Raw genomic sequence first — 11176 nt, 5'->3', positions numbered from 1 at the left:
TTATTAGTATCATTATTGTCCATCAAAAGGTCATTAATGTCAGTGACAATATTTTCCACATATACTCTTTTCTTCCCACTGCAATCAGGTAAATAAGACTGATATAGTTATTCTTTTAAGACTATTCTGGAAGGAAAGTTTGATGCTTTATCACCTAGAGCTAGCAGAAACAGTGAGATTTAGAACTCAGATCTCTTATTTTCATACTTAGAAAGATCTGGGCCTTGTCTTATTGTGTTGGTGGTCCTATGAAAACAAAATCAGTAATCCCAGAGTTGAAAATCAATATGCAGGACTCAATGAAATTATGGAAGAAAAATAGTATGGTGATTGACAGTATGTGGTAGAGTTGAGTGAATGATAATCAACTCCCAAATGTCTCAGTGGTTTGCAACAAAAAAGGTCAGTATCTTGTTCCTACAAGTTTCACTATGGTGATGACCAGGTAACTGATGTCCACGCTATGGGGTTAGCTCTGAAAATCCCATGGTGCTTCCAATTGTTCTGGAAGGGAAGGAGAACAGTAGACAAAAAGGCCCTAGCAATTTATTCCCATCAGACATAATGAATGTTTCTTCGAGTCATATTTCTCGGCCAAAATAAATCACATGTCTGTGCCTAAGATTCAGGAAGAGGACAACCATACTCTTACATTAAAAATAAACAACAAGCCCTGGCCGGTTGGCTCAGCGGTAGAGCGTCGGCCTAAAGTGCGGAGGACCCGGGTTCGATTCCCGGCCAGGGCACACAGGAGAAGCGCCCATTTGCTTCTCCACCCCTCCGCCACGCTTTCCTCTCTGTCTCTCTCTTCCCCTCCTGCAGCCAAGGCTCCATTGGAGCAAAGATGGCCCGGGCGCTGGGGATGGCTCTGTGGCCTCTGCCTCAGGCGCTAGAGTGGCTCTGGTCGCAACATGGCGACGCCCAGGATGGGCAGAGCATCGCCCTCTGGTGGGCAGAGCATCGCCCCATGGTGGGCGTGCCGGGTGGATCCCGGTCGGGCGCATGCGGGAGTCTGTCTGACTGTCTCTCCCTGTTTCCAGCTTCAGAAAAAAAATAAAATAAAATAAAAAAATAAACAACAGTGAACAGTTCTAATGGTTTTTATAAGATTGGAAAATATAGGCACAATTAAAAAAGGAACATCAATCCTTTAAAAGAATTGTTAAAAAACAAAGAGGAAAAAGGGGAAAAAAGAGAAAAGAAAAAAAAATTTTAAGTATGTAGAAAAAAGACAGTATGTGGCTTGCAAAATCTAAAATATTTGCTACATGTCATTTGCAGAAACATTTACAAACTCTTGTCTTAGTTCATCACTTCATGGCACATTAATTATTTCCACTTAGATCTAGAGTTCCAGATATGTTTGCATGCAAAAACAAGCATACACAATTGTTTGACTCTCTACCGTATTCATACACAAATCCATGGGATCCCAATTACAGTCATAACTTATTACTGACGGTCACACCGGCATACATACGCACAGACACTCAAATAGCAAAGTCAAGCCGGGCTGCCAGCAGATAAGGGGTTATTTCACCTGGCAATGGAAATGAAATCTCTGTCAGTGCTAAATCTTCACTACCCACCTTGCAGTCACTAATTAACTCCTAATAAACACACACATTTGCATTTTACATTGTTTTCCTTAATGTTTTTCCTCTTTTTTCCCCAAATTGTCCATACGTCCTTCCCCAATGAAAGAAGCAATTACTTCTAGGCCTTAAAAAAAATTTTTTTTTAATTTATTGATTTTAAAAAGAGCAGAAGGGTGAGAGGGAGAGAAATATCAATCTGTTCCTGCATGTGCCCTGACTGGGGATCAAAGCAGCAACCTGTTACTTCTGAATCCTGATGAAACCTCAGCTGCCTCTTTAATCAGCAGAAGCACGCAGCAGAAGCACGCAGCAGAAGCATACTTTGAATGTGGTGTTAGGGCTTCTCACTTTTATCCTGGCTACCGTCTGTGCACCCTGCCCGACATCCTCTAGCACTAAATACCCTCCACCACACATTTCCTATGCTGATGGCTCTCCCTGCAAGATGAGAAAAAATATATATATAATTATAGCCCCTTTGGTTCAATTTCTAGCACAGCTCGGTGGGTCTGCAGGATCCCCTCAGCCTGGAGCAAAATGTTGTCCCCGGGCGGGGAGAGGAGGATCACCCTGCCATACCTCCCAGGGGTGTATAAGTCCGAATAGAGCTGGCTTTTGGACTGGTCCAGGGGGAAAAGGCTGCCGGCCAGGCTGCGCTCGATCTTGGCCAGGCTGTGGCTGGGAGCGACCAGGCTCTCCAGGTCGCCCTCGGGCTGGAAGCGTTTGAGCGCGCTGAGGCCGAAGGTGATGGTCAGGACTGCGGGCACGGTGAGGAAGAGGACCGGGTGCCGGCTCACGCACAAGCCCAGCCTGTGGCAGAACGACCGGAGCCCTGTGCGAAGCACCTGCCGCAGCAGCATCCAGGTGGAGCGCAGTGCCAGGTGCAGCACGGCTTCCACCGTTTCCCGGCACCTGCTTCGGGATAGACAGCTTCGCTCCGGCCCCCGCCGCCGCCTGGGCGCTCTCCGCCAGCCCCTCTGCGTTCGCCATCAACTTCAGCTCGCACAATCGCTCTGTCAGTGCTTCCCAGGCGCACTCCTGCGCTCCTTCCACTTTTCCAAACACTGCAGCAGGTGTCACAAGTCAGCAGATACTGGGAGCAGGCGGCTTCCTGTCCACCTGCCACTCCTTCTGTCACTCCTTGAGCCATGCCGCGCTCTCCCCCGCGCGCACCTGTGGTTCCGTTCCCTGCACCTGCATCTCGATGCTGCGGCACCCCAGCCGCCCTCCCCAGACCCCCAGACCCCGACCTCCCCGGAGGAGGGGCGTGCAGAGCCCTTCTCCCTATGCAGATTTCCTATTCTCCCCTCCACCCCACGCCCACCCCCACCCACACCCCGGGGGGACTGCAGCTGCTAACTGGTCTTCAGTAAAAACGCTAACCTGTGTCTGTCCCACTGGGTCAGAAGGGGGAGTGGCGAATTGGGAGAAATACTCGAAAGCCTATTCACCTGGGATCGTGAACAAAAATCACAATATATTGATGATGTTTTATAGAATTATATACCTGAAACCTACATAATTTTATTAAACAATGTCACTTTGATAATTCAATTAAAAATTTTAAAATTTTTTTTAATTTTTATTTTTTGTATTTTTCTGAAGCTGGAAACGGGGAGAGACAGTCAGACAGACTCCCGCATGCGCCCCACCGGGATCCACCCGGCACGCCCACCAGGGGTGAAGCTCTGCCCACCAGGGGGCGATGCTCTGCCCATCCTGGGAGTCGCCATGTTGCAACCAGAGCCACTCTAGCGCCTGAGGCAGAGGCCACAGAGCCATCCCCAGCGCCCGGGCCATCTTTGCTCCAATGGAGCCTTGGCTGCAGGAGGGGAAGAGAGAGACAGAGAGGAAGGAGAGGGGAGGGGTGGAGAAGCAGATGGGCGCTTCTCCTGTGTGCCCTGGCCGGGAATCGAACCCGGGACCCCTGCACGCCAGGCCAACACTCTACCACTGAGCCAACCGGCCAGGGCTAAAAATTTTTAAATTTTAAGTGTATTCATTGTGTGTGTGTGTGTGTGTGTGTGCCCGTGCACGTGTCCGCACCCACTCCCTTGGCAAGAGAATGGAGGAGGAAGGGAAGTGAGCGGAAGTTGCTGGCCCGGTAAGTTAGGAGCTGCCTAGAGCCAGAGAATCTGGTGCAGGGTGGACTTGAGAAGGCAACTTTGAACACACCCCAATGTCCCTTCACATGCTCGGTTTTTATTTTTGTTTTTTGGGTTTTGGGTTGTTTTTTTTTTTTTTTTTCCGAAGTTAGAAGCGGGGAGGCCCTCAGACAGACTTCTGCGTGGGCCCGACAGGGATCCACCCGGCATGCCCACCAGGGGGCGATGCTCTGCCCACCTGAGGCGTTCCTCCCCTGCAATTGGAGCCATTCTAGCGCCTGATGTGGAGGCCATGGTGCTGTCCTCAGCTCCCGGGCCAACTTTGCTCCAGTGGAGCCTTGGCTATGGGAGGGGAAGAGAGAGACAGAGAGGAAGGAGAGGGGGAGGAGTGGAGAAGCAGATGGTCACTTCTCCTGTGTGCCCTGACTGGGAATCGAACCTGGAACTTCCACATGCCGGGCTGACGCTCTACTGCTGAGCCAACTGGCCAGGGCACACACTAGTTTTGTTTTGACTTGATGACAAGAAGCAGAGAGGGCCATGCTGCCTTCCTGACAAATCAGTGGTCACAGCTCTGTGCATTCACCTCTGAAACTGCACAGCTACGGGCTGCAGAGATGCGGGACCTCGGTGGGGCCCTGATCATCCCGGAAAAGAAAGGGGTGCACCGTGGCGGCCCTGCCTGCTTGTGCCTGGACATCCCTCCCTGAAAGTTCAAATGTATGTGCTCTGCCTGCTCACTCTCCTCGCTCTTTAGGACTAGGAACCATTATCCCCAGGCGCACCGTGTAACCTCAATGGTTCTCCCTCTTCCCCCATTAAATCCATTTAACTCTCTGTACAGGCAGATGAGCCCATCTGAGAGGCAGAGCTCCTATTCTTCTTGGAGCTGAAATCCTGCAGCAAATTGGCTACACTGCTTACACACATGGGTTGTTTCTTTAAAAGAAAGAGGCTCACAATTGCATTTGATTGACGTGGAAAACAAGAAACACTTATTTTCTGGGAAAGGAAAACCTGAAGAGTTCAATCACTTCAATCTTGGCAGAAAATACCTTTAAAGTATTGAGAAAGGTATGCTCTGGACATTTGCATATTCAGAAAGATTTTAAGTTTTAACTGTTTTGAGGCACATGGTGGTTCATTTTAATATTGTTTATATAATGGAAATTTCTTATAATAAAAGTGAAAACAAGAACTAATATATCTTTCTACATATATACAGAATGATGTATATATGGATAGATTCAAAAGATATACAGACATCAGCAAACCTACAACACATACATGCATTTATATATATTGATATATACACAAACATACACACACATACATACATTTAAAAACACACATGCACACATTCATAAACATAGAGAATTATGACTTAGGGGGAGCGCCCCTTCACTGACGTCTGCAGCTCTGTTTGAGGAGAGGTGAGACCCCAGCACCCCAGCTGTGACCTAGGCCGTTGGAAATCCGAAGGCCTGCCCTCTCGCCAACACCCATCTCACCAAAACACAATTGGGCCTTGTTCAACAGCCATGTAACTACAAGCCGCTTCTGAAAGGAGCCAATGAGGCCACCAACACCCTCAACAGAGGCACTTCTGAGTTACTGTGACGGCTGCAAACCCAGCTCTGCAGGTCATGCTGCACCTCCTGCTGCTCCTGGTGTAGAGACAAGAACGGCCCCACACGTTGGTACTGGTGCGTTGGTGCACTCCAGGCAGGCCCTGGGGCGGGCCTGTGGGGTCTCCGGGCCTGTCATCACCTGTGCTATCACCAGAAAAGAGGGCTCAAGGCTGAAGCCGCAGATGCAATGCACTCAACAGTCCACTGAAAGGCTCTTAGGCTAACCCTATGGCCTCAGCCACATTCTCGTGCTGGCTCCGCCCCCTGGGGTTGGGTATCATTTTTTCTGTGTTAGCATGTGGTGTTTCCAGGTACCTTCTCCTGTTTTAAAATATCACAGCAGTACACCTGGCTTTTACTTCTTTTTTGTGTTATTTTTGTTTTGTTTTATAGCTCATTCCCACAGCCCCCTACCCTGCCCTAATCTCCCCTTTCACTTTCACTCTGCCATCTTCCCTTCCTTTGAAAAAGGAACTAAGGTGAAGACAGGTGGACGCAGAGGGCTGACACCTCTGCAAGGCAGAGAGGAGCCAGGATAGAGACCTGGTTTCCGCTTCCAGGCACTAAATCCCATCTGTGTGCAGGGCATGGTAAAGTGAACACTACCCCCGGATTTCCCTTGCACCTGGCAATCATTCCATACATGTTTCCATGATCTAGGGCTTTCTTTGCTCTCTGGGGCATTACGTATCATTTGGGAAGGAAGCATGTATTCTGTGAGGTTGCTAGCTGTGTGCCCAAGTGTCACATGCTAAAGTACCTCTACAGTTTGCTTTTGGTAATATGAAGTGATGTCCATTCTGCCCCCGCCCAACTCCCAGTTGTGCCCCTTGAGGATGGCAGGACAGCAGCATACCAAAGAGATGTGAGCTACAGAATGCCAAAAGTGAGACATGGGGCCATTGACCTAGGTCTTAAGGGAGAGCAGAGTGGCAAGAGAAAATGGGTCAAGTCGTGCTGGAATGAAGGATTCTGGGTAAGACACGGAGACCTGAAAGCCACAGCAGAGATGTTGGAGTTCAAGGAAACATTGTCTCTTCAGTGAATTGAGATTTCTTCAATGATCATTTCGTATCAGCGCTGAGAGCTCTTACTCCTGTTTCCTGCTGTGATGAGGGTCAGATGGATGTATTCTTTATCACGCCAGAAGAACTAACGTGCCTGACCTATGGTGGTACAGTGGATAAAGTGTCCACTTGGAACGCTGAGGTCACTGGTTCAAAACCCGGGGCTTGCCTGGTCAAGGCATATATGGGAGTTGATGCTTCCTGCTCCCCGCCCCTCTCTCTTTCTGCCTTTCTAAAATAAATAAACAAAAATATTTTTTTCTTAATATATATAAAAAAGAACTGATGTGACATTCTTGTCAGAGTCCTAGTAGAGAAATATATTCATGTTCCAATTTTTAAAAATTATGGTTTAGTTCTTAGAAATTTCACCAGTCCATGTTTTATTAGGATAAGAAGAGAAACTGAGAGCAAAAGCTAGAAGTAAACTGAAATCTTAGCTCTTTGAAGTTTCATACAAATATATTTCATTTATTCACAAGATATAACTGATTATCTGATAGTAGCACAGTATTCAATTTAAACATTCTATCAATACCTGAGGAGGCTTCATCTAAGGACCCCATAGGGAGAAAGTAAAAGAGTCTCCGTATGAGTGATAGGATAAGGTTTACATTTTAGTAAGAAAAGGTCTACTGCGACAAAAGAATGATCTGGAAGAGATCAACCTTGAGGTAGGAGTGCCAGTGTAGAGGGTACTGAATTAATTTTGGAGAAAGATGATGGCTCAGGGAATTAGAGTAGAGAGTAAGAAAGAGAATCAAAAGGATGTGACAATTATACAAGAGAAAAATGGAAAGAACTGAGGATTACATGCATGTACACTAAAAGTGAAGCATGGTCATTCTTGACTTCTCAAATTGTGTATATAAGAATAAAAGAAGCATTATTAACATCCTCCCACTGATTTCAATCATAGCAGTACCACTTCTTGCTCTCAAGAGTAAACACTGTAATATTCTTGCCACTCTGGACTCCCTTACTCTCTCTCTCTCTCCCTGCCTAAAATGAATAAATAAAAAAATTATTTTTTAACTAAACAAATAGGTATTTGTTTAGTTACTGACATATTACTAATATGTTATAGTTTTATATTTATACTCACTGATTCAGACCAATACTTTTTAATTATCTTTCTTTAAATAGCTATAGATCTGTATGTATTATTTTCACACAACTTGTTGAAAAACATTATTACAAACTTAATGGCTCTTTCATGCTTAAAATTTTAGGAAGATGCAGATAAACATTATTATGAAAGTCATGACTACCATCTCTTGGCACTTTGTATACTCAAAGCTTAGAATCACATTTTTTAATTTAGTGTATATATTAAAAGTGAGACTTGCACCAAAAGAGGAATTCCAAACTTTGGAATATTAGGCTAATCGTGTAACTGGTGGAATTAGCATTGGACACATTTCCTTCTGGCTCCAGGTGCCATGTGCTAAATGTTCGACTTATACCATAAAGAGAAATATAAGTATTGGGTTGGGGAATAAGTTCGTAGCGTTTTTATATTTTCTTTTATTTTACAATGATTTGTTTGCTGTTTGGCAAAGGGTAAGTATTCGTTCGATAAAACTCTTTCTGCTCTACAAAACTATGTTAATTGTATTTTTGAGTTATTTAATTTTTTATTAGTTTTGAGGCTTAGAAATGGAATACCCAGGAGGCAAAAATCAACATTTTCGACACCTGCTCTTCTTTGCTTTTCATCGAGGTCAAAAAGCTGCCGAAGCAGCCCGGGACATTTGCGGCGTGTATGGAGAAGGTGTCATAGGCGAGTCTACAGCACGGAAATGGTTTGCAAAGTTCAAAAATGGCGACTTTGACGTCGATGACACGTGCCGCAGCGGAAGGCCTTCTGAATTCGATGAAGAACTGGGAAATGCTCGAAAAGAATGCCACGGTCAACAAGGAGCTCTACATTGCCCAGCTACACTGCGTGAATGAGGCTATTCGACTGAAAAGACCTGATCGACATGGTCAAACCATACTCCTTCACGACAACGCCAGGCCCCATGTTGCACAAGTTGTCAAAGCCGCACTCCAAGAGCTCGGATGGGAGGTCCTTCAGCATCCGCCGTATTCTCCGGACCTTGCACCGACCGATTACCATCTTTTCTGCTCCCTGTAAAACCATATGAAGAGCGTTAGCTTCGATAACAAAGAGGTCCTTAAAAACTGGCTCAACAACTTCTTTGACACCAGACTAGGCAATTTTTGGTGGAACGGCATCAACAAATTGGTCGAGAGGTGGGAAGAGGTTGTAAACAGCAACGGCGAATATATAATTGATTAACTTATTGATATAATTATTGTTTTTTGTTTAAATAAAAGTCTTCAGTAAAAACGCTACGAACTTATTCCCCAACCCAATATAAATTATTATCAAGCCAACCAGAGGATACCTTTTACACTTTACCATATATCTTTCTATGATTTCTATGCATAAAAACAGAGTAGCCATGGTATAGCCTGTTTTTCTTGTAAAAATATGTATTGAAAAATGTTCATGGTGATATTCTTTTACATCTTCATAGACAGTGTCCACATATTATATTTTTTTATATGGGTATGCCTTAATTTAGCTATTAACCATCTGGAAAAATTCTATTCTCCGTTTTCTGCAGTAATTTTAAAAAATGCCAAATGGCTTTGTTTTTAGCTAAATCCACTTAAACCTGTAATTTTTTCAGAGGAATTGCTGGGAGTGGCATTGCTACATTAACACATATTGCCAACCTGAAATATGGCATCATTGTGTACTTTCACTAATATGATGCTCAATTTTTTAATGTAATTGTTTAATATAACCTAAGACATGAATTAAATCCACTAGTGTTCTAATTATCCTTTAATTAAAGATATTTCATTACAGCAGTATCTGAAGAAAAGTGCAGTTTGGTAGGGAGGAAGAAGGAACGGTCATAATGTATCTACTTTTCATTTTTTATGTCTATCTGTGTAACAAAAGACAGAACTTTGCACCTGATTTCAATGTTTTGCTATAGAATAAAGATATAAAATTTTATTTTACTTTTTTTCCTTTTAGCTTTCATTCTTTTAGTAACAAACTCTCTAGTTACAGTGACATTCTCTCTCCCTTTCCCTTTCTCCATCTTTCCCTCCTTTTTCTTTCTCCTGACCCAGAAGGCCACCAGTCAAGGTGAATAAATACCTTTAAATAGTAAGTTTTGTCTCTGGTTGTTTTATCTTTGGTTGTTTGCTGATTACCCTGCTTGACACCAACTTTTGGGTTCTCTGATACCATTAGGAGTTCAGTCATTTCTTTGGTCCTTCCCTTCTCTTTTTGTCTTTATCTATTCCAGAACTTCTTGTGTTCTCAAAAGTATAACATAGCTAATCTAATAATGTGAGTGGTGTGGTACAAATAGTAGCTACCTTTTAAAAATGATGATGTGATAGACGGGTGGTAAATAAACCTATGAAAAGAGGCTCAACATAATGTTTCCAGGGAATCAAAAATTAAAACAATAGTGATATACTACTACACACCTATTAGAATGGCTGGAATCCAAAACACTGACCACACCCAGTGCTGGTGAAGACAGAAGTCAGTAAGAACTCTCATTCATTGCTGTTGGGAATAGAAAATGGCATGGGGACATTGGAAGAGGGTCTGCAGTTTCTTACAAAACTAAACATAGTCTTATAAGATACTCTATCAATTGTGCAATCTTTTGCTATTTACCTAAGTGAACTGAAAACTTATGTATATATAAATACCTAAACACAAATATTTATAGCAATTTTATTCATAATTAGCTAAAAATTGAAAGAAACCTCAGTGTCCTTTAATAAATGATATACTACGTCACATCCCTGTAATGCAATATTATTCAGTGATAAAACAAAAGTTGCTGTTGTAAGAAAAGACACGGAGAAACGTTAACAGTATATTGCCAAGTGAAGGGAGTCAGTCTGAAAAGGCTTTATGCTGTATGACTCCAACTACGTGACATTCTGGAAAAGGCGTAACTGTATGTCTGCTTTCCAGAGGCTGTGGGAAAGAGGGTGACAAATAGGGGAAGCACAGGGCATTTTGGGGCAATGAAACTGGTCTCTATGATATGACAATATTAAATATAATACATTATACACTTGCCAAAACTTGAAGAACTGCACAACACAGTGAGTCCTAATGTAAACTGTAGACATTAGTTAATAATAACATATTAGTATTCGTTCACCATTTATAATAAATATCCCATACCAATGCAAGATTTTGATAAGGGAAACAACGAAAAGGGAGGGTGAGAGAGAGAATATATAGGACTTCACTGTACTTTCTGTTAATTTCCTGCAAGCCTAACTTGCTCAAAGAAATAAAGTCTATTAATTTAAAAAATTATGATGAATTTGATAATGTCGGTAATGATAATGATAGAGTGTAATGTGTTTCTATATAATGGGCTAAGAAATTTAAATGTATATGTTATTATTCTCCTGCTATAGATGATTATACTGAAGCTCAGAGAAGATGCAAAACTTACCAAAGGCCATAGACGAGTAGTTGGAAAAGCCTGGACTTAAACCAAATCTGTCTTTATCCAAATCTGTCTTTATCTCTGTATAGTTTTAATCCTCGCCAAGCGTACCGTTCTTATTGACAGTGCTCTTGTTACTGACCTTCTAAAATCAATGTTCCTTTCACTTCGTGAAAGTACAGGGGATACTAGACTAAAAGGCATTTAAAGAGGAATCTAGCTTTTATCTCTTATATCCCACATCTGGGCATCCATCAAAAT

The 11176-nt window shown here is 43.3% G+C and overlaps 1 non-coding gene and 1 pseudogene across 1 annotated transcript; both read left to right on the top strand.

The window, feature by feature from the left end:
• Window positions 1-670: 670 nt before the first annotated feature.
• Window positions 671-746, top strand: TRNAF-AAA (transfer RNA phenylalanine (anticodon AAA)). The gene has a single exon. It is a non-coding gene; the product is annotated as a tRNA-Phe (tRNA).
• A 2000-nt stretch (window positions 747-2746) lies between these two features.
• On the top strand, window positions 2747-5558 carry LOC136319170 (NHP2-like protein 1 pseudogene; annotated as a pseudogene).
• The last annotated feature ends 5618 nt before the right edge of the window (window positions 5559-11176 follow it).

The sequence above is a fragment of the Saccopteryx bilineata genome, chromosome 1, assembly GCF_036850765.1.
Source record: "Saccopteryx bilineata isolate mSacBil1 chromosome 1, mSacBil1_pri_phased_curated, whole genome shotgun sequence".
In the NCBI taxonomy this organism is placed as follows: domain Eukaryota; kingdom Metazoa; phylum Chordata; class Mammalia; order Chiroptera; family Emballonuridae; genus Saccopteryx; species Saccopteryx bilineata.
The sequence above is the reverse complement of the archived record's forward strand: the minus strand, read 5'-3'. Positions and strand labels throughout refer to the sequence as shown.